This window comes from Equus przewalskii, chromosome 28, assembly GCF_037783145.1.
Source record: "Equus przewalskii isolate Varuska chromosome 28, EquPr2, whole genome shotgun sequence".
Taxonomy (NCBI): domain Eukaryota; kingdom Metazoa; phylum Chordata; class Mammalia; order Perissodactyla; family Equidae; genus Equus; species Equus przewalskii.
The window spans coordinates 1,874,702-1,899,041 of NC_091858.1; the positions used below are offsets into that span (position 1 = coordinate 1,874,702).

Genomic DNA, 24,340 nt, shown 5'->3' on the forward strand with positions numbered 1-24,340 from the left:
TTTTTTCTGCTCTGATCCTTATTATTGTCTTCCTTCTAACAACTTTGGGCTTTGTTCTTCTTTTTTTAACTCCTTTAGGTGTAAGGCTAGATTGTTAATTTGAGATTTTTCTTGTTTCCTGAGGTAGGCCTGTACCACTACAAACTTTCCTCTCAGAACTGCTTTTGCTGTGTCTCATAGGTTTTGGAAAGATGTGTTTCAATTTTCATTTGTCTCAAGGCTTTTTTATTTCCTCTTTGATTTCTTCATTGACCCATTGGTTGTTTAGTCTCCATGTGCCTATGTTCTCTTTCCAGTTTTATTCTTGTAACTGATTTCTAATTTCATACTGTTGTGATTGGAAAAGATGCTTGATATGATTTCAATATTCTTAAATTTATTGACACTTCTTTTGTAGCCTAACATGTAATCTATCTTGCAGAATGTTCCAGATGCACTTGAAAAGAATGTGTATTCTGCAGTTTTGGGATGAAATGTTCTGTATATATCTTTAAGTCCATCTGGTCTAATGTGTCAAGTCCAATGTTTTTTTATTGATTTCTGTCTGGATGATCTATCCATTGATGTAAGAGGGTATTAAAGTCCCCTACTATTATTGTATTACTGTCAATTTCTTCCTTTATGTCAGTCAATATTTGCTTTACATATTTAGGTGCCCCTATGTTGGATACATAAATATTTCTGTGTTAAAACCTCTTGTTGGACTGACCCCTTTATCAGTATGTAATGCCCTTCCTTGTCTTTTGTTATAGTCTTTGCTTTAAAGTCTATTTTGTCTGCTATGAGTATTGCTACCTAGGCTTACTTTTCATTTCCATTTGCATGGAATATTTTTCCACCCCTTCACTTTCAGTCTGTGTGTGTCTTTAGATCTGAAGTGACTCTCTTGAAGGCAGCATATAGTTGGGGGTTGTTTTTTTATCTATTCAGCCACCTTATGGCTTTTGATTGGAGCACTTAGTCCTCTTACATTTAAAGTAATTATTCATAGGCATGTACTTATTGCCATTTGTTAGTTGTTTTCTGGTGGTGTTTTGTTTTTGTTTTTGTTCTTTTTTCAGTTCTTCTCTGTTCCTTTCTTCCTCTCTTGGTCTCTTCCCTTGTGGTTTGATGGTTTTCTTTCGTGTTTTATTTTAGTTCCTTTCTCTCTATATTTTGTGTATCTCTTGTAATCTTTGGTTTGTGGTTACCGTGAGGTTCATATATTGATCTATATATCTAACAGTCTATTTTAAGGGGATGTCACTTAAGTTTGAACACATTCTAAGAGCACTACCTTTTTACTTTCCCCCATTTTATGTTTTTGACGTCATATTTTACATCTTTTTATTTTGTTATCCCTTAACTACTTAAGTTATAGTTGACTTTACTACTTCTGTCTTTTACCCTTCACACTAGCTTTTTAAGTGATTGTTTTATTGCCTTTAGTAAATATTTGCCTTTACCAGTGAGATTTTTTTCTTTCATATACTTTCCTATTTCTAGTTATGGCCTTTTCTTTCCTGCTTAAAGAAGACCCTTTAACATTTCTTGTGAGGCCAGTTTAGTGGTGAAGAACTCCTTTAGTTTATGCTCGTCTGGGAAACTTGTTATCTCGCCATCAATTCTGAATGATAACCTCACTGGGCAGAGTATTCTTGGTAGTAAGTTCTACCCTTTCAGCACTTTAAATATACCATGCCACTCCCTTCTGGCCTGCAAAGCTTCTGCTGAAAAATTAGCTGATAGTCTTATGGGGGTTCCCTTGTATGTGACTTGTTTTTCTCTTGCTGCCTTTACAATTCTCTCTTTATATTGAACTTTTGCCATATGAATTATAATACTTTTTGATGTGGATCTCTTTGGGCTCACCTTGTTTGGGACTCTCTAACTTCCTGGACCTGGATGTCTGTTTCCTTCTCCAGGTTAGGGAAGTTTTCTCAGCCTTTATTTCTTCAAATAAGTGTTCATCCCCTTTCTCTTTCTACAGACACCTATAATGTGAATGTCAGTATGCTTGATGCTGTCTCAGTGGTCCCTTAAATTATCCTCATTTTTTTAAATTCGTTTTTCTATTTACTGTTGTGATTGGGTGATTTCCACTATTTTGTCTTTCAGATTATTGATCTATTCTTATCATCTAATCTGCTATTGATTCCCTCTAGTGTGATTTTCATTATAGTTATTGTATTTTTCAGCTCTGATTAATTCTTCTTATATTTTCTAACTCTTGTTGAAGTTCTCTCTTCCTCCATTCCTCTCTCGGGTCCAGTGAGCACCTTTATGACCGCTACTTTGAGCTCTTTATCAGGTAAATTATTTGTCTCCATTTCATTAGGGCTTTTTTCCTGAGGCTTTATCTTATTCTTTCATTTGGAACATATTCCTCTGTCTCCTCATTTTGTTTGGCTTTCTGTGTTTGTTACTGAGAATTAGGTGAAACAGCTACCTCTCCCTGTCTTGAAGGAGAGGCTTTGTGTAGGAGCACCCCCTGTGTAGACTGTGTGTGCCAGGTGCCTTTGGGAAGCTGGCTGGAGCTGGAGCAGGCATGTGCCATAGAGTCCCAGGGCCACCCTGGAAGGACAGCTGGAGCTGGTGTAGAAGTAAGCCAGAGGGTCCTGTGTCACTGTGCCAGGGCTGCCTTGGGGTGACAGCTGGAGCTTGTATGGACCAGGGACCCGGGACACCCTGGGGCAGCCTTAGCAAGCCCACTAGAGTGTTTGGGCTGTGCTTCCACCCATACTATCACAGTGGAGAGGGAACGCAAAAAGTGGTGCTGGCACCTCTGATCCCACAGAGCTCCAGCAGTTCCCCGCCCATTTGGTAGATGCTCTAGGGTTAGTAAGTAGATTTCTTTCCTAGATAGTCTAGGTGTTCTTTAAGCTGCTATTTTTTCACTGAGCCCTTGGGTGGGCAAGCCTGCACATGGCCCTCGGTGACATCCCTCCCTGCTGCAGGCCACTGCAATGGTGGTGGGGTTCTGGTCGATACCGTGCCTCCGTCTCTCCTACTCGTCTCCCCAGGTCCCTCTATCATCTGTTGTGCAGAGGCTGTTCAATCAGCCTTCAGTTCTTCAGGAGGAATTGCTCTATGTGTAGAGGTAGATTCGGGGGATTCATAAAAGGAAATGAGTTCAGGGCGTTCCTACACCACCATCTTGGACGCTCCTACCTCTAGCCCTTGACAGCTGAGCAATACATTGAACCTCCTTGGGCCTCAGTTTCCCCATGTGTAAAGTGGGAGTAATGGCAGTACCTACCTCAGAGGGTTGCTGTGAAGATTAGATGAGTTAATACACCTAAAGCACTGAGACACCAGCTGTCACATAGTTAGTTATAAATATAGTTACAAATGTTTGCTATTATTCTCATTTTGCTCACAATGGTAAAGTGATTTGCCTAAGTTCCAGAGCTAGTACATGGCAGCCAGTCTAACTCAAATATGTCGGACCTCAGACCCCATGGGCTTAACCACCATGCTTGTTAGTAACCACCATGACAGTTACTTGTCAAGGTAAATTACCCCCTGTGCCTTCTGGGTCCTCCTCAACCCTGGGGCATGTGGATTCGATGATTTACTCAGGGCCGGATGATGGTCATTGCAGGCTGAAAACAGCCAGACTCCGGGCTTCCGAAACAGAGGACCCAACTCTCCAGCTGAGCCCTGGGCTGGCCCAGCAACCTCCGCTTGGATAATCCCAGGACAGTTGTCCGCTGTCCTGCCTGACTCCCTACTGAACTCTGAGATTCTCAAAGGCAGGCATTGGCTTTGAGTTCTCAGTTTCTGGTAATGTGTCAATTAGCAAATATAAAATATAAATTCTTCTGTAACCCCAGATAGAGTCAGATGATACCAACTCTGTCTTCAGCAGGTTGTAAAGCAGCAATCTTTCCTCCAAAACCTTTCTAACATTGGTAACCTACCCAAGGCAAGTTACATTATAGGGCCTGGGAACTGGCAATTGGCCTAAATGTCATCAGTTGCCAAGGGTCTCCACTGTCCTGAAGAAAGTACAGTAGAACGAGCAGAGCTCCAGCTCCATTTCTGCTGCTAATGTCCACGTGACCTTGGCTGAGCCACTTTGCCTCGTTGAGCTTTAGCTTCCTCATTTGGGAGGCAGAAAAATTAGACCAGATGATCTATAAATTCCCTTCCATTCTCTTATCTTCACATCCATATTTTAATTCAGAGCCAAATCTCATTTTGATTTGACCATATTCAAAAACAATTCAAAATAAATTCTCACTTTAAGAATATACACAGGCTGCTTTCCACAATGCATAAATGGAAAGCAACGCTGTTGCTATTTGCAATTATAAAGGGATAAAGGCACTCTCAAAAACCCCAAGATGAGCTGCTGGGACCAGGGAGAGGGAAACACCTATTAACCTGATAACCATACATTACATGGCACTTACGGCTTACAAGCTTTTCTCCCTGAGAATAACATGCAATAAACTGGGCCTATTCCTAATTTGGTTCATGCCAATCAGCTGCAGATTACACGCGTGAGCATGCGTATACCCGTGTGTTTGTACACGCTCACAGCAGATTGCAGATTTTTTAAAAAATTAAATAATAAACAAAAAAGTACTATGAACACCTCAAAGAAGACAACATTCATTACAGCAATTATCTCAAAATGATGCTACATAACTTATCAAAGATACTAGTGATTTGTAATCTTATTTTTGGCCCTGTACTAATAAAATGCTTGCTGTGAAATCAATGATGCAAATAAATTTTTGAGTTAGATTGTACAGAAGAAATAAGTTGGAAAGTAGGTAATGGACCACCACATGGAGCTTCAGGTGATAGCGGTTCAATATTTAAAATCATTATTTTAAATATTGTGGCATGTATCAAATGTGACTTCTTACTGATTGGCATTCTCTTCTTCCAAACATCATCGTAACTTATATTTCCATCCTTTAAAGCTATTTTAAGATGCTTTAATTGAGTAAAATTAATTTCAATAGATATATCTGCTCATAAGCCTGATTCATAAAAAATGCAAACTATAGATAAGAAATTTCTCCATTCATTTTTACAAGGGTTCATACTCTTTGTAGTATGACCCTTCTTAATGGCCCAAGAGTACTGAACTCTTCCTCAAACTTACATGTACTATATTTGGTACAGTGGACTCTGAAAGGGGGGTGGGGAAGACAAATGATCCAGGAAGCTGAGGTACGTCACAGGTAATGACCAGGCTCTTATTCTGAACGATCATGCTAGGTTCGCACTGAACACTTCGCCTAATTAGACTTCACACAAGGGGGAAAATCCTTTAATATTTAACAAGTATAATGGTGTAATCAATGTACACAAATCAGGCCTGACAAGGAATATTGCTTATTAAAGAGAGAGACAGATGGCTACAGGAAAGGCACAATCATTAAATGTGAAATCTCACGGGCGCCAATTGCGAACACCAGCCACGTACTCTCGCGTGACCACTCCAACCACAGGCACGCAATGCATCGTTTAGTCCCATCCTCTGGCTCAGCAGACGCTAGTTACATGCACACCATAGATTTAATAAAAAACTTGGTTCAAATGGATCACCTGTGCTCTTTCTCAAAGCTGTCTTTTCTTAACCGCTTTCGCTGCTGTCACAACCCCAGTGAGTCAAGATGGCCAACATCTCTCTTATCATTTCAGCTAGATAATTAGTCCTCCTTTTGATTACGTTCAAGAACACTTAATGTGTTGGAAGCCTTCCTGACTCTATCAAATCCGCCCAGCCTGCCACAAGATTATGAATACATAATGTGTTTATAGGTGGCTTTTAGGAAAACACAAAGTAAGAAAACAGTACGCAGGAATATAGTTTAAAACAGGCGTGCTTATGAACTGCAAATTATAGAGAGAGATTTCTAAGGGTGGGTTATCTGTTCGGTTTCTCCAAGGTCAGCTTTATGCTCAAAAACAGGGATCCTAGAAGGCAATTCACCGTTTTGAGAACGTGGTTTCTCACCAACCCTGTTGACTATTAAATTGTTGCATTCATTCATTCCACACATATTGATAGAGAACCTATTGTGTCTACACACTGTGCTAGACTCCTTGGAATATATCAAAAAACTGGGTACACTATGCTTCCCATGTTCCAGGAGTCTGCAGTGTTACATCCAAGGATGACATAAAAGCCACTACAATGCCTGCCGCCGTATAATGCTGGGTTACACTTGGTCCCCATGAAGGCACTACAGCGGTTCGGGGAGTAGGAGCTTGAATGGCAAACAGACCTTTGTCCAAATGTGGGTTCTGCCTGTCATAGTCATCTGACCCAGTCAAGGAATTTCATATACATGAATCTCAGTTCTTCAAAGATTTATGTATGGGTTTACAAAAATTCCACAAAAAGGCCAGCCCCGTGGTCAAGTGGTTGGGTTCACGTGCTCCGCTTCAGCGGCCCAGGGTTCACAGGTTTGGATCCTTGGCATGGACCTACACACCACTCATCAAGCCATGCTGTGGTGGTGTCCCACATAGAAGAACTAGAATGACCTACAACTAGGATATACAACTATGTACTGGGGCTTTGGGGAGGAAAAAAAAAGAGGAAGATTGGCAACAGATGTTAGCTCAGGGCCAATCTTCCTCACACAGGCACAGAAAATTCCACAAATAAAGTGCTCCAAATAGTGTTTAGCATGTTTAGCACATAAATTTCTTCCTAACCTTCTGCTATTTCTGCATTCCTTGGAGAAAAAGATGGCCCTCATTTTAATTGAAAAATCAATTATTCAACTCCTGACTTAGCTGCAACGACAGCCATCTCCACATCTTATCTCTCTTTGGGCATAAACAATCTCATTTTTTACTTAAGTCCCTAAACAAACTTCCAGAACTATTCTGACCAAGAGTTTCCAGAAAGATCATGGATTTGAAATGCAAAGAACAAAGGATTTCAAATATTAATCCACTAGGTAATGTGCAACAGATGAAGCTGAGACCATTTAGAGTCAATTTGATTCATGAAACTTATTGCCATTATTTACGTTTCTGATGTTGTAAAATCAACAGGAAATAAAAACCAATCCCTTTGGCCTTGAGGCAGGCACTGACAGCTTACTGTCCCCAGGGAAGATATTCCACATGTCATTAAGCCATAGCTTGATAATAGATTCCCTCCTTTCTATTTCACTCTGCTGTGATCTTCTTGAGGTCAGAGGCCCTGTCTTTTCATCCACCTGTCTCTAGCACCGAGCACAGTGTCAAGCACACAGCAGGAGCTCCATAACCAGACTCTAAACAACTTGAGAGCAGGCAGCTGTGTAGGCGGCATCACTGTAGGGCATCTAAAATAATCTGCCAGCCAGCCACGGTATTTAAGAACATTCCACAGCCCAGCAACAGCAGCATGATGAAAACAAGGGATCTGGGTTCCATTCCTAACAATGTTATTCCACTAAGTAGCTGGGTCATCTTAGATAAGACACTTCACCTCTCTGGGCCTTTTTCTGTTCATCTGAAAAATATGGAGACAGTCCAAATGATCTCAAACACGCTATTCTTTCTTCTGCAAAATACTAACGTTAAACCAGGTGATCTCAGAGATAATATTATTTCTGCTGGTGTATTCTCACTAACCAACGGTCTTCCCATTACTTCTAACTCCAGGTCGTTGACAAGTCTACAAATCCTCCAGGACTCAAGTGCCCCTTTCAAACACACGAATTTGCCATTTCTAAGATTTCTAGCTCGTACAGATAAAATAAATGAACAGAGCCAGCTTTATTCAAAGCTTCTCCATTCATTCTCCGACTCTCACTCCTAAGTGACTAAGAATAGCAGTAATACCTGTCCATTTCACATAGGCGTGACATTTGCCCCCAAAATAATCAAACAGTCACTTATGGAGACCAGGGAAAGAAGTGTAAAGAAGCTGGTGCCTCCGATGCACCTGCACCCCAGGCTGGACCATCTCCATAAGTGGAAACCACAACCCCCTCAGGCTTTCAGGCAACTAGACGGTCCACAGAGGACCTGTACCCACCTCCACCTCCCCACCCTGGTGAAAAGTGAAAACACTCACTGGACACCCTGTGGCCACCAATAAAATTCACCACCGTGAGAGGATGGAAAAACATCACAGTGCTAGTAGCCAGTGAGCAAACCATTTCCACAGGTGGTTCCTGAGGCCACTGTCTTGAGGCAGAAAGAAACCAAAAAGCTGCATCTTCTCCTGTCCCATTTCCCTGACAACATGAACATGAAGACATCTATTCTGCATAAAGAGTCTAAGGAGATGTTCTCACGGCCTCCGTTATTCACACTAAGGCTGGCCCAGATACTGGTCCAGACTCATTCTCAGAGGAAGACAAAAAGGTAATTCCAGAGAAGCCGCATAGATGTTCCTGTATGCCCAAGGATATTCACAGAAAACACTCAGGATTTTTACTTACTTAAGTGAATAGCATACTCTCTACAAAGAAAAACAATTTTTGAGACAACCCAAGATCCAAGATGTTAAATCACCTTACTTAACCCAACAGAGTAACCAGTTTTATGGTCAGATTTTGGCTTCGGCCACCATTTGGACTGACGAACCCATTCACAGTCCACAAGCCTCACTGCTCCACACATGAATGGCCCTTGAGCCTCGGTGATTAAATCTCCTCCTTCAGGGATTAAGGACTTGCTCCTGGCGACAGAGTGGTTGGTTCTGGAATCCCCTCTCCACGAACCCCGAGTCTCCTTCTGCAGCAACTTATCTACACTTCCATCTGGAGGGGAAATACAGGAAAAAAATCACAACTCCTCAAACTTGGCTCTCGCCTCTTATTCAGGCCCAGAAATCTACGGGTCATGAGTTTAGTGAAAAAACAAAAGGAACAGCCCCAAAGAACAAGCTTTAGATGGAAGTCTCCATAGGCACATGACCCTCACTTTACAGATGAGAAGATGGGGATCTCAAGACTTAAGTACCGTGTGCCAGCCCACAGTGAAGGAAGAGGGGCGCTGTGAACCTGGGGCAGCGACTCCGCCGCCCAAGCGCGTCCTCCAGGCGGCGCCCCCTGAGCCCACTGCCGCCGGGTTTGCTCACTTACGAGAGCGCTCCACACATTCCCTCCACTCATCCTCCCAGGAACCACAGGAACCACCTTACTTTCACTTCAAGGACTATTTCTCTTCCTACAAAGCTACCTTTCTGTTGCTTTTTTCAAGTTTGCTCATTCATTTCATTTTAATACACTCTATTAATTCTATAAAATGGGCTTTGGAAAATTCCAGTGACTTGCTTTAAACAAACTGTTCCCCAATTCAATACTGTTTTTTAAATTTTTTGCATTTTTTTAAACCCTGAATCAAGCTTCTCTTGCACCTGGGCAGGTCCTGCTTGCTTATTCACAGAAGAGCCGGTTCACGCCTATGTGGCGACGCACAATAAATAATGAGTCAAGGCCTCCAGCTTCCTGGCTGAGGCAGGCGCTCCCGAACTGTGCCGATTTTGTGAAGCCCACATTCCCTCCTACCGCACACGGCATCGACCCTGGACACCAAACAAGGCAGCTCATTATCACCAAACCACCAGGAGCATCACTCTAACAACACCCCCTGGCCTCACAGCACAGCCCACACCACAGAAAGGCCAGCAGGACCCTGGGTGGGGCCCACAGGCCTGGCTCCCCGCCTCACCGTGAAACACATCGGGGTGTATTTAACCAAATCTCCAACTGAGGAAAAGAAAAAAAGGCTTATCTTCCTGTGACACCAGCTGCCCTTGAAGATCTAGAAGGGAAGATGAAAACAAGTAATAATTCTGACTTAGCTCCTCCTGAGAGAGGACGTGCCGCCTTTGGCAAACCCTGCAGCAGGAGACCAGGGAGCCAGAAGTATATACGAGGCAACACACCAACTCGGGGAGGCAGAAGGGCTGCGGCCCTCTCGCGAGCTCTGCGGCAGAGTCCACCCAGCGTAGAGCTGCGCATCTGAGCCACGGGACCCAACCTGGCACCCCTCAAGAACAAGCTGCTCATATTCCTGCCTTGCTCTCCACCTAGATCCCACACCCCTCCCACTCAGCCCACCTCAAACTCCATTTCTGGCTTGTTGCAGTTTCCATGAGACCTGAGTTCTTGACCACTCCCCCAGTAGCCTCACCCTCACTCCTTGGACTCAAACCTTTTTCTACACCATAGGCACCTCTCCTGGGCTCCAAACTGCCATTGCCTCCTGGAATTCATCCTCCTCTGGCCAGCCTGGGTAACAACCTAGGCTGATAGGAGCCCTACAGTGGCAGCAGCTCACACATCCCCCAACACCACTGCCATGTCTGTCCCAGCCCCCAAGAGGGAGAAGCGGAAAGAAACATTTTAAATGAATTTATCACAGTCTATCTTGGATTTGAGATATCTTTATATCTACCACCCCCTACTCTGTAAATGGGGGGGGGGGGGAGCAGGTGAGAAGAGACAGATAGGAAGGAAGTAGGGGCCAGCCCTGTGGCTGAGTGGTTAAGTTCGCGCGCTGCGCTTTGGCGGCCCAGGGGTTCACTGTTCGAATCCTGGGTGCGGACATGGCACCACTCGTCAGGTCATGCTGAGGTGGCATCCTACATGCCACAACTAGAAGGACTCACAAATAAAATATGCAACTACGTACTCGGGGGATTTGGGGAGAAAAAGCAGAAGAAAAAAAAGATTGGCAACAGTTGTTAGCTCAGGTGCCAATCTTAAAAAAAAACAAAAAAATGTTTAAAAAAAAAAGGAAGAAAGGAGAGGAAGGGACCCTATTGGTTAACACCTCCTGCCTCCAGTGGCTTGGTGCTTTTCCTCTACATCTCATTTAATTCTTGCAACAGCCTATAAGGTATTACTATCCCCATTATGCAGACAAGGAAAGTAAGCCTCAGAGATGTCCAAAGATGGGACCAGGACCCCCCTTAAGTGGTAGAGCTGGGATTCAAACCCCAAGATTGTTCAGCTCCAAAGGCTCAAATGCTTTCCTCTCTACCACATCTTTATGATCTCCATAGTGTCTAGCAGAGTGCCTTAATATAAGAGATGAACAATAAATAATTTGTTGCATGAATGGTTGACTCCATCCTTTACACCTTAATATTCTGCACCCCACTCACTTGGTTTTATTCATAAATTCTGCTTATAACACACCTGCAAAGTGCCTTGATAAGAAGTTAAATGTACAGAAATAAGTTGGACTAAATTGAATTGTATTTTGAGCTACTAGAAAAAGCTACATATAAAAATCTATAAATAAAAAGTGCTGAAGCAGACTCACTGATAAAAATTCAATTTGTCATCTTGCTCCATCATGTCCAGACGTGGATACAAATACAATAATCTAAGAAATCAATGTTTTCATGTTTTGTCAATCTTCAGAACTCTAAGATATTTTCCAGGTTGCCAATTCAATGAGTACTTATGCTGGAAAGGACAGCACAGAGGTTATGAGTTCAAACCCTGGAGCCAGACAGACGTGGACTCAAGGTCCGGGTCCACCACCTATGAGCTGACCCAGGGCACGTAACTCCACTCTCTAAGCCTTGGTTTGCTCATCTGTAAAATGCAGATAATAACAGGGCCTGCTTCCTAACACGGCTGTGCTGATTAAATGAATAAGTCGTGGCCCACACTTAGCAGAACAGCTGCTCTGTGGTTAAGCGCTCCCTAAGTGTTAGCAATTTTTATCACGTCAAGAACTATAATGGAAGAGCAACAAGAAACCTGAAATGAATCACCTGCCGTTGCAAACATTATAATAAGCACTAAGGTCACCTGAGTCTTCCGTTCCACATTATTGTGACTGCTAGAATGATCTACTCTGAAAGCAACGCCATCAATAATAAGAACAATAATAACCTCCAGCAGTGAGGTGTCTCTCATTTACTACATGCCAGGCAGTGTTCTAACCACTTCGACACATGAGAACATCACACGCAGTTGTACAGATTGTGCCACACAAGAGTGCCCAGGAGGAGGTAAACAGGGCTGGAGCCCCGTCAGCCCTCTGCTTACCACACCGGGCACCCCGGCACAGGATGATCTACACAAAAGGGCAGCCCTGTTGACATATGTTAACTGACACATCAACTTTAGCAAGTTTCTGACGAGTGGGAGGCAGAAGTAGAGAGTCACTTTAGAGAGTACTCAGGATCTAAGTTGAAGACCATCATTTTAGTAATTTCATTAGCAGAACAGATGAGTAGACCCCAAGTCTCCAGGGAATAGCAACTACTATTAAGCTGCACAGCTCGTGCCCCTGTGCCTGGGGGAGCCCCTGTGCCTGGGGGAGCCCCAGGGTTGGGTATAAACAGACAACTCCCATCTACCTCCTCCCTGTTTCCTGCTTCCCTTTTCCTCTATCACAATCTCTGAGCATGAAAATCAAACAAAGTATCGGACATGATCCCAGGATAACCAAATGTTACACTCTCTATTGTCTAAAAACAACAACAAAAATTATCTGTGCAGCAAAGTAATGTCTCAGTAAGTGACAGGTTCAAAACACTGCATTGCAGATTCTAGCAAGCAGTTGCCATTTCTGTCCATGCAGGAGGCCCCTGCCCAGTGCAGGTTCCTGAAAAGGACTCCCAGGGATAAAGACTCATTCATCTCTTCCACCTCCGCACCCACAGTCTCAGTCAGCTCCAGGGCTCCCGCCCAAGAAAAGCACCAGCTCTGCACAAAGCTCTAGGCCTCTGGGCTCCGCTCAGACCCGGCTTCATTCTGGGGAGAAGGAGAGGCAGGGAGACGCCAGGGCCTTCACTAGCTGGACGTCTGAGGGAGAAAGCGACACTCCTGCAGTTCTAGAGAAGCATTTGTTTGCGCAAACAGGATCTGTGTAACTTTTTGATATACTCAGAATCCTAAAAATAACCCAAAAGATTCAGCTTAATCAGCGAGAAATAACAAAAATTACCTACAACCTTCACACAAAAGTTATTCCTCTCACTGGGTTCCCTAAAGAATACTCCTCCAGCCCTTGATAGAAAAACAGCAAAAATCAGATGGGTTTGGTTTAAAATCCCACCACATGAAAATCAGAATAAGATGTCTAATAATTTTCTGAACTCGGAGACATCCTGCTAACCAAGAGAAGAAACCCCTTGGTAAGACTTAGGGCCTACAGTATGCTGAACTATCCTCTGTTAATTTTACTTTAATGGTGTTTAGTTTGTCACTGTAATTAAATGTCACCGAAAATCTGAAAATATAATATTCATTCATTTGCAAACAATATGGCAATACTTTCAGAAATAATGCTTGCTTCCATATACTGTCAGTATTTTTCCCATCAAATACCAAATTATATCTGACAAATAGAAACACCAGCACTCCTTCCAGTTCTTCAATAGTCTCAAGCTTGACTAACTTCATCCAAGTTAGAATTTAGAAATAAGAGCTCTTTTCAAAAATTCACAGAGGAAAAGTGCCTTTCACTGATGCACCTTGGAACGTACTAGGGCATATTTTTTAAAGGTGGAATTTAATGTGGCCCTTTTAAAAAACAAAAGACACCAGGAGCTTCTAGTGGCTGAATAATGCTCCTTGAGAAATGACTGACATTGTTGTGACTGCTATAACTAATTCAGGAAATAAAGCAACTTTAAATACATTAAAAGACAAAAATAAGCTCAACCAAAGACATATCAAAAAAAAAAAAGAACTTGAAAATGCTAGACCAAAATCATGTATTTGATTTTTTAGAAAGTTTTAAAAAGTCACATATTTGAATATAAGGATGTGCAAAGTAAAAAGCCCAATTCTTAAACCTCCTTTAAGCCTTTAACTCTAAAGTCATTCTAAAACGGTACCGAGTCCATCATTTAAGATCATTTTCACTTCTTTTTAGGCCTTTGGTAATGCTTTTCACACAAGGTTGACCCTTTCCGATAAAGTATCCATGTTGAGAGCCCAGGAAGTTAAATTGCGTTGCTACCTTAAAGGACAGAATAATGGCAATAGATGGCAGCCGGGGTGATACGCTGTGCAGAGGAGGCCCCTAGTGGCGGAGCCGCTGCTCCAACTTGGCTTTAGACGTTTGTAAGACTGTTCATCACGAGGCAAAATCAATAGGTCATAAAGCCAACCTGAGCTGCCTTCCATAACAGCCTCTAGCAGCCCTAGGAGACAGCACAGCCATCATGGAGAATCCCAAGGTCCTTCCATCAGGAATATTTTTTTTTAAAAAAAAAAAAGGATGCGACCTGAAGAATAACTTCATTACATTCCATATTTCAAATCAGCAAACATGTATTAAGCCCTTCCACCCTGCCAGGCACAGGGCTGGTAAACAGGAAAGATGGACACCCTCACAGAGCTTCCTGTTATTTCTTTTCAACGAAATAACATTACAGTAAGGACAGAGCTAGAGCAATAGGAAGATTGGGGAGTACAATTCACCATCATATGACCTGATGATGGGTTCTCACCAACAGGACAAACCTGAAGGACTGTCCGCCCCACCCCAGGTCAGCTCATTTCCAAACACCCACATATGGCGGCGCCTGAGGCTCTTCAATAAATGATTGGTGAATGAGGGAGTGAATGAAAAGTGAGATTGCATAGAAGGAATTTTAAATTTTAAAAAATGTTGAAACAGGGGCCGGACCCGTGGCTGAGTGGTTAAGTTCACACGCTCCGCTGTAGGCGGCCCAGTGTTTCGTTGGTTCGAATCCTGGGCGCGGACATGGCACTGCTCATCAAACCACGCTGAGGCAGCATCCCACATACCACAACTAGAAGGGCCCACAACAAAGAATATACAACTATGTACTGGGGGGCTTGGGGAGAAAAAGGAAAAAAATAAAATCTTTAAAAAATTTTAAAAATTAAAAAATAAATGTTGAAACACGTCAGTGTTAGGGATTCCTAAAAGTAAAGGAAGACAAAAGACCAGAGATGACAGTTACAAAGCATTTACTGTGCTCTAGGCACTGGGATATGTTCCTAAACGTTATTTCATTCTGCCTAACATCTCCAGAAGGTGAGGAATATTATTAGCACTTTACAGAGTAGGAAACCAAGGCTGGGAAAGAGTAAGGGTAAGTGGCTGGGCCAAGGTCAGACAGTCCAGAGATGGGAGAGGCTGCTTGGAGCCCAGGCGTCCCACATGGCAAAGCAAATGCTGGCTCCACTATAGGGTAAACGGGTGAATCCCAACGCTTGAGATTTTGCTTTGAACCCCATTAGTACAGTTTGCAAACAGACATAGGAGATTTGAAACACAAAGATGAACAGAATTAAAGCATTTCAGTACTGTGTAATTTATAGCACACGTAGTATGGTAGTTCAATGTAGAGGAATTATTAAACACTTACTGGGTTCCTGCAGTGGGCATGGCCCGTCTCTTGCTTTCCAGGAACTGACATTCGCTGGGAGGACCACACAGATCCCATACCCCATTACGCACTATTACACGCGTTCAAGTCACGTTTTGATGACTAAGTCTTTACGTTTTTGCTTTATGCTTCTATTTCCAAGTTTGAAAGACTTTTCTCCTTCCAATTAGCAACATGACAGCCCCGCGCAGGGCTTATTAATGCTCAATGTTGCAAGTCACACTACGATAATTATAACTTTCTTGTATGAACAATGTTAACAAAATCCAAGAAATCCAGAATTGTTTAAATTTCTAGTAAAAAGATGTGAAAGAATAGTTCATTATCTTTATTATCTAGACCTATCTAGTGACATTTAAATAAAAACTACTCCTGGCTTTAAAACCAGAATAAAAGAGAAGTTTGCCAAATAACCACTCTATCATTTATTAGCATTTCCCAGGCTCCGGTTTCAGCATGTACACTGCTGTTAAAATCTTCTCCTCTGCCCCCACTCTTGCTTTGCTCATCGATGAAAAAATAACTTCAACATCATTGCCGGGAGTGCAGGTGCAGGAAGCCTCGCGGAAGCAACAACTTTGCCTCCTCTTTGTACAGCCTTCCTGCTCCTTCCCGCCCTTCAACTCCCCTAACCCCGAACCATGCCCTCCGACAGCTTCTCTCCGCTGACCGCACAAAACACTTCCTGCGGGCATCCTCCGCTCGCGGCGACCCTCGGACACAGCCACCACCGCCCAGGTGCCAGGCAGGAGAGCGCTGCCCGCCGCGCCCCCCTCGGCACGCCCCCTGCACCCTCTCCATCACAGCCAAAATAACACCCCGACACAGCAAAGTCGTCACGCGGCTGCGTGTCAAGGCTGCTCTTTGGTGGGTGTTCTGGAAAGTAATCACATAGCAGAAGGCCACGAGAAAGCGCGGCGAAGCCAGAGGCACCGCAGCGCGCCGGCCGGCCCTCCCCGCGTGCTCGCGCGTCCACCTGGCGGTGCCGCGCCCGCGCCGCCGCGCCCCCCGGCCCCCGGCCCCCGGCCCCGCGGCGCGCGCCCGCCCAGCTCCCGGCCCCGCGGCCCGCAGCCGCACGACGCCCCCGCGCGGCGCCGCGCCCGCCGCGCCGACTCACCGCCACGCGCCCCCGGGCTGCCCGCGCCGCCGCCGCCGCGCCCAACTTGCGCCCCGCGCCGCCGCCGCGGGCTGGGCTCCACCTCCCGCTCCGGCGGCGCCGAGCCTCCAGGGCCCCGGGGGGTGGGGAGCGGCGGGCGGGCTGAGGCGCGGCCAGGTCCCGGCGCCGGCTGCCGGTGGGAGCGGCGGGGGTCCCGCCGGCCGCGCCCCGCTTCCCGCCCCCCGCGCCTCTGCCGGGCCGAGCGGGGCGCCTCGGCCGCACTGGCCACCGTGACCGGCACGCCCGAGAGCGGGGGGCCCCTGCAGGTGGGCCGTTCGGGCGGCACCGGCCGCTGAGATCGGGCGGAGTGGAGGGAAGGGGCTGGGACACTGGCGCGGCGGCGCCCCAGGACAGAGTGGGTCGGGCGCCTGTTCCACAAGTATGGGGACCTTCCTCTTTCAGGAGCGAGTTCCCCAGGCCTGCTCCCCCCGCCCGCTCTGTTCCCGCGCCCTCACTGGGCTGCCCCCGTCTCCTCGGGCGACTTACCTGCCCAAACTTTGCGAATTGCACTTCGGAGAGTTCATGCCGCATCGGGGTCTTTGCTGCCCTGGTCAGTTACACGCCTTCACCGGAGCTTTTCTCAACAGCGAAGGTCGAAAACCGCTTTAGTTCTGAGCCCCCACCAACCACTGTGGGGAATCACTTCCACTATGGGGAAGTGATGTCTGCGAGAACTACTGGCTGCCACTGGGAGGCCTAGGAGAGGAAGGGGGGCGGATGGAAAGCGGGCAAGTGGGGTACTGGGTAGTAATAAAAGCACCGCCCCCCCCCCAACACGCACACACGCGAGCGCGCGCGCAGGCATACAGCCCCGGGGGCGCAGGTCGCCTTTTATTTTCAATGCTCCAGCGCTTCCCTGAGGAGAGGGAGTTTGGGGAGACTATGAGCCCCAATTCTCCGTATAAAGAAGGAGACTCAGGAGGAGTTATCTTTAGGCTGAAAGAGATCTCTCCACCTACAGATGCAACGTGCAGAGGCTGGAAACCCGTCCTCTGACTCCCAGTGCAGTCCTCCTGCTGCTGCCTGGCCGTCAGAATGCTCAAAGTCCCCATCCCGGGGACTTTATGTGGGTACAGGATAGTAGCCCTGGAGAAAACTGCCTGAAGCAGCCAACACGCACTTATTTACCTGCAGAAAGCACCCCTGAAGAAAGCCTTGCTTCCTGCGAGACTCCCCAGCCTGCCGGGTCCACCCTCCTTCCAACCCGGGCTGCCCTGGGACCTCAGATGGCTCTGCCCCCACCCCCACACCCCTGAGTGAATTACTCACCCTTGTGACATGAGATTCCCACAGCAGCTCAACTGGGATTTGGGAAAGAGGGAAGAATCAGGTGTTTACCAAATGAATGAAAAATACAATGTCTGTCCTGTTACTGCCCCAATATGTTGCATGGTAATGGCAGTCATAAATAAATAGTTCACCCAGCGTCCACACATATGTAGGTGCAAGTCATTGGCCAGACCTCCTCCATACATTAAATCGTACAACAATCCCCATGTACAGATGGAGGGGCTACATGGAGGTGGAGTTGGTGACAGGTGTGTAAAGGTTAGGGCCTGCATAATCGAGCACTCTTTAAGTAACCAAGTAACCTCTTCAGAGCCTTCGACCTGTCACTGAAACACCCCCACACCTCTAGGTATTGATCGGTGGGTTGTTACAGCCTTGATTCTCTTTCCTCCCCTGAGGTGTCTCCATCTCTCTGTTCAACGATGTCTCCAGAATGTCTATATAATAGGGTTCGAGCACGGGATCTGTTTTGGAAGATGCGCCAAGGACTTGAGTAGGGGCTGCCGTGCTCACACACCGTTGGACTCAGATTCTGGGTTCATGTGGACTGGCTCGGGGAACGTGCAGGAGGAGCCCTCCTTGCTGCAGTTGTCTCTGTTCCTGTCAGCTAGGAGAAAAGGGCCATCACTTCAGCACTGACCACATGTCCCTTAGGGGCTCATAACACACTTGTAAAGGTACCTGAAGTGACCATTTCCCAAACTTTTTCAGTTAGGATACTAATATATCAGCATAGCAATGTACATAATATATATCACATCAGTATCCATCAATATATATCGAGTCTGTCTCACTATAGAGCTAACATACATCCAAGAGCATATATCAATGTGGCTAAGGGTTTGGTGCCTCTTGGTACATTTGGACAATAATTAGTACATGGAAACATAAGACAGTTGAAAAAGTTATGAAACTAAGTCATATCATAATGTGAGAAAAGATACATTTTTCTTGATGTACTACCCAGAAAGTAGATGTGACTTCAGTTATTATTTAGTGGATAGTATTCGGATTATCGTTTTGCAGGCCGCTATTGTGAAGCAGCATCAGCCACACTTAGTGTCCATGATTAGCAGAGCAGCGGTGTGTGAGGGGAATGACCCACCAGCTCACCTCCGCAGCTCCCGTTCCATCATGATGCCCAACTGGTTTCGAGACTGCGAAACCAGTACGAGGATGGGTCCCTTTAGACTTCAGAGACCAAACAACCAGAATACCTAGGTTGAACACCAAATCCGGATGTTAAAAACCAGCTTTTAAGGCTTACTGCAAAGAAAAATAAAAGTTTTCTAAATGAATTTTAGCTCTTAGCTACAGTGTTCTTATGCTGTTAAACATTTTTCATAAACATAATTATTTAAGAATCAGAATGTGTTATGTGAATTTCCAAGCACATTATAAAGGTAGCTTAATATAATGCTCATAATGTGGTAACCATGAGGAATATATAGAAAGTTCTGGAAATAAGTCATGATGCCAGAGTGATTTTATCCCCTCGCAGGAAAAAGTCCATGTAAAAATATATTCTAAAACAATACATAAAGCGTCAAACTTTTACATTTGTAAAATGCAAAATATGTACATTATAATATGCAATTTGTTTAATAACTTGCTTAAGTGTATACTACATAAGTATTAAATTTCTAGTACAGAAATATTTCACACGGTTCAGGGGCAGGCCTCTCAGTCTCACCAGGATCTTTGAGAACCCTGACCCAGAGCCATCCAGGAGCCAAAAGAGCTCATTCATTAAAACTCAATGACTTAACTTTCTAAGAGACACACTCAGGCGGTCACTCAAGTTGAGTTGACTCTTACTTTAAATAGCCGTAATAATCAGGGTTATCTGATTTCTTAGCTCACAGCAAATGTGCTGTGTAGTCAAAGATAGCTCATTAGATGGGAGAGGCGGGTCTGTTGTACTCAAGCATGAAGATTGGCCAGACAGAACCACTTGAGCGGTGAGTCACTGAGATGGGAGCCAGTTACATTCCATATAGTCTACTCCAGAAATCTTGAAAACATGCAATATATTTTGAAATAGGTTTCCATTTAACATGAGTAAAACAAATGATGTTTGACCCAAAAAGGCAAGCTTTGTTTTTCTAGAAAAAAATATCACATGTTCAAGCCCTCATTCCATAAGCACTGTAACTTAGACATAATGGGGCTCAGTGAATATTTGTTGACTGAATAAGGGATGCCTTTATGTTTCACATTTGGATGTTTCACATTTACATCTTTAAATATACACATCAAAATCAATGAGTTGGCGCATAATATTTTCAGTCTTACACTCTGCGTCATCCGTGCCACTTCTCTCCAGGTCAGTCCGAGAGGAAGACGAGAAGGAGAAGATGTGCTCCCCTCACGGCACCCCTACCAACCTCTCTTCTCCAAATGACAGGTAACTGGAGCTATCAACCGTGTAAGAGACCTCCCATAAAAGTCATGGAGCACACCGAGGGCTTCACAGGTCGACTTTTCCATTCCACTTCTGTGCACTCAACATTGCCACCCCATCTGTAGAAGAAAACAAAAAGGGTACAGAGGGAACTACAGAGAAACAAGAGTGGGGACACACCAGAGACCAACCCATATCTGGTCTGCATCCACCTGACATAAAACCCAGAGACCTAAACACAGATGGGCTCAGAACGGTGTCTTATTTCCCCAGCAGTTGCACTAATTCAGCCATGTACAGACCCAGCTCCCCCAGCCTGTCTTTAGGAATGGGAGCACTGGCTTTCCAACCTTTCCCTTGGATAACTCAAGTCCCTCTGGGGCTCTAACTTTCACTCTAGATTTAATTTTTTAATTCTGATGGACAGACTATTTTAAATTGTTATTGTTGTTTCTTCTCAAACATTATTATATCTTCTTTAAAAACTAGATCATTTGTCGTTTAAGTCACTATGTGCCAAGTCCTGGCCCACTCCCAGGCCTTACTCTGTGCCCTTCACACATCAACATACACCATGGTAAGATCTCCTTTAATGAGAGGAAACATTTCAATGACACACATTATTGCAAGATAAGATTTTTTGTATTTATCAACAGTAGAAATAGGACGTATAAAGGTATGCTCAAGGCTGTTAGAACAGGAGAGCTACTATATAAAATATTAATGCTGAACAGAGAAAACAGCCTGGGGATGGGAAGGGCGAGGAGAGTTAAAATCAGTAGGTTCAAACATAGAACCTACTGAAATGCCTAAAGGGGAAGAGACAAGCGGGACACCCACCCAAAATGAAAACGACAGAGAAAGGCAAAGATGGTGACGTGGCTACCAGCTTCAGCAGTTTCAAAAACAAGAGCGCTTCCTTTCCTTTTGTCGTATGTGTCTAAGACCTGCGCATACCAGGGGTCTGTTGTGCCTGAGGGGGACTAGGCCTTAAAACGAGGTGATGCAGTATCGCTTCCCTTGCTATTTGAGACATATTTGGCTTTTTTGTAACTACAACCAGAAAATATTTTAGCCAAATCATTATTCATGCAACGGCAGTAGGTTAGGCAGTTAGCGTGTGCCAGGCACTGTGGAAACTACCAAATGACTAAGCACAGTCCTTAACCTCAAGGGACCTAAAATCTAGTAGGAAAGATGGAGCACAATATTATAGGAATTCCAAGGAGGCAAAGAAAGAGAGATTCCTCACGTGCCCATTGACAGCTTCATGTTAGAAGTGGCTTTTCAGATAGGTCTTGAAAGATGAGCAGGATTTTGACAGGCAGAGCAAATAGGAGGGTGGGATCCAAGAAATAATGCCTGACCAGTGAAGCAGAGAGGGGAAAGTGCTGTGCATGTCCTGAAAATGGTGATCCACGTGGCCAGAATGCAGGGGACATTTCGGGAGAAAGTAAGAGTCTAAAAGTGGCCTAAGTCTAGATATAGAGGACTCTGAATGCCAGACAAGGAACCTACTACATGGATTGTAGTGGGATGGGAATGTGTGTATATGAGCAGACACCATAGGCTGCCTAATCCACAGCCTTTCTTGCTTGCGGCAAGAACCCTAATTTTGTTCAGAGCCCATCTCCTCCATGAGGCCCAAAAAGGGAGGTCAACACGCCCCCGGCTCCGGCTCGGGATGTGAGGATGAATTAGGGTTGGTTTGAGGCAACAGGAAAATCAGTGTGAGAAATGCCTGCGCTTACAGGTATCTTGAGATCTAGAACTCAGGACAGGCCAAGGCCAGAGATAGAGAGAGTACGGGGAGTCCTCCGTGTCAAAAAATATAATCATTTACATGAGAATGAAAAGATCTACTAGCGAAAATATATAAAGTGACAGAAGGTGGCTCAGAGCACAGTCCTGGGAACATTAAAATTGACAGCACAAGAAAAGACCTTCTGTAAAGGAAACGGGAAGGAATGGTGAGAAAGACGAGAGAACCATGAAGTGTCTTAAGAGCCAGGGAGCTTCACAAGGTGGGCGATTGTTAAGAGCATAAAGTTCTAAACAAAAAATACTGAAGCGTGTGGAGAAGTTCCTAAAAAAAAAACAAACCATAAACTTCTGTAGCATCCATTGGTTTTGTCAAGAAGTTACTTTAGCTGTAGATGAGCCATTATCATCACTTCAAAAACCCAAGAGAAAAAGATATATTTATCCACAATAGGACAGTATCGGCTAACTCAATATGAAAAGTTTCCCTGTTTTTTCACTGGAATCGTATAAAATCTGTGCAGGTACAATGACATTTCACAATGCTGTTGATGACATCCCAGGACCTTCTGGGATGTGAATGGCGCCCCTGTCACTGTGCACAGAGGAGCCAGCATGTCATCAGTCTTGGTCTGGAAAACAACAGCCAGAAGCCGTGAACGGTGCACAGGTGCCTGCATGATTACCGATCCTGAATGTTTTTTAGCATCACAGCCATATCAGTAATTCAAGCAATACGGTACATTTATTATATCCCTTCGATAATGGTGAATTTTTGTTTAAAATCTGGATGGATCAGAGGTGAAACAGAGAAATAATGTCACTACAAGTGGAAAAAGTCATTTTTGTTGTAGGATCTCAAGACCGTTAATCTGAAGACCCAGACGGGTTCGAGCCCTGAGTTGTCATCTTTTAGGGTGCACAGCCCTACCGTGGGGCGGGGGTGCCACTGGTCTTGCTGCCCTCAGCCTGTATCCACCGTGAGTATCTGCCTGCCTCCAGCCGCACCCTGTCCGCTCAGCGCCTTCTTTTGACAAGCAGTGGGCTTAGTTTTCTGGATGAGTTCTCTAAGGACAACCTCTGCTTTGAAATCTAGCTGTCTAACCTTTGATGCCTTCATGTTTTTTTTCCCAGTTTCACCTCCTGCACCTGCAGTGCTGTTCCCCAACTGAACCCTGCTCCAACCTTGACAGCCCAAGTACAAACGGCTTGGATCTCCGCACCTGCAAAACAGTACTGTCTCTGTACCAAACTCCTGTTGCCCGCTCCCATACCCCCTTAAAGGCACAGCAACGTCACTCAGACCAAAGTCTGCTGCATCCCTTTGGACGCTGTGGGTGGGCCTGCTAGCCAACTCTCAGAAGACCCAGCTTTTCTATCTGGTTAGTTCAATGTCATTATCATTGTCATTGTTAAGACTTTGGCTTTTACCATGTTCCAGGCACTGCTCTATGCCATATATACATTTATATACTTGCCACACCCTCTGAGGAAGCTGAGGCTCAGAGAGGTTATGTGGCTTTCCCAAGGTCATACAGCTAGCAAGCTGTGGGGCCAGGATTCACACCAGACCAGCTTCCTTTCCCCATGGACACACCCCTGGGGTTCCTGTGTCTATGCCTGAGATAAAGGAGTTTAGATAACTGGTAAAATCTCTAAAAACATTGTGCCTACAGGGCAAACATAATAAAATAGGTTGTTTGTGGTAGAAAAGTTGGGAAGCACTGACCTCTCCAATACTGCCCTCTGAGAACAAGGTGAATCCGGAATTGGGATCCAGCCCCCTGACTCGCGGCCCGGGCGCTCTTCCACCACGCCGCACGTGCTCTTCCACCGTTCTGAACGCGACTGGTTAGGAAGTGAAGCCGAGTATTGCAACGGAAAGTTTAACGAGACTTCAATTAGTGGAACTGCTTCTTCAGCCACTTGCTTTATTCTTTAGTCACATGACACTATGTTTTGTACTCTGATTGAGGAGATAGTCAACGTCATTTATGTATTCTCAATGTATTAAGCCAAGGACCAGAGTTGTGCTAACAGTGTTAACCTAACGAAACAGAGAAGCTTTTCTGTTTCTTTTCCTTCTCACAGGACAGATACTTCTCGTTGCTAATTTCTTTTTCACTAGCATCTTGGAAGATGCCCAGTCCCAGGATCTAGAAACAATGCTTCCTTCCAGATGGAGCCTTTATCTCGATGGGGCAGAGGGAGACAAATTGCTCTCTCACTGATCAAGGCTTTCTGAGCACTTCTGCATAACTTCTGCTATGTATTTGAGAATAATGCCCAGGACGGGGGGGAATATTGCTTATTGCTGTATGTACAATTCCATTCTTTTTTCAGAGTAATACGGCATTACCGACAAAATAAGAAAATAACAATACCATATTGCAGTTGAATTTCATCAAAAGAGAATTGGGCGTTTGTCCCTTAACTC

General features: G+C 44.9%; 1 protein-coding gene across 11 annotated transcripts in view; it reads right to left on the minus strand.

The window, feature by feature from the left end:
- The window catches only part of CSGALNACT1 (chondroitin sulfate N-acetylgalactosaminyltransferase 1), a 330,736-nt gene extending 313,331 nt beyond the window's left edge, over positions 1 to 17,405 (minus strand). For 2 of the 11 annotated variants that reach the window (XM_070598647.1, XM_070598633.1), the window contains exon 1: positions 16,935 to 17,124. The gene's annotated coding sequence lies outside the window, so the exon portion shown is untranslated. Of the gene's footprint in view, positions 1 to 16,409; positions 16,492 to 16,934 lie in introns of those variants that run through there. The other 9 variants (XM_070598636.1, XM_070598651.1, XM_070598638.1 and 6 more) reach the window with 9 other exon arrangements.
- Between the last annotated feature and the right edge of the window lie 6,935 nt (positions 17,406 to 24,340).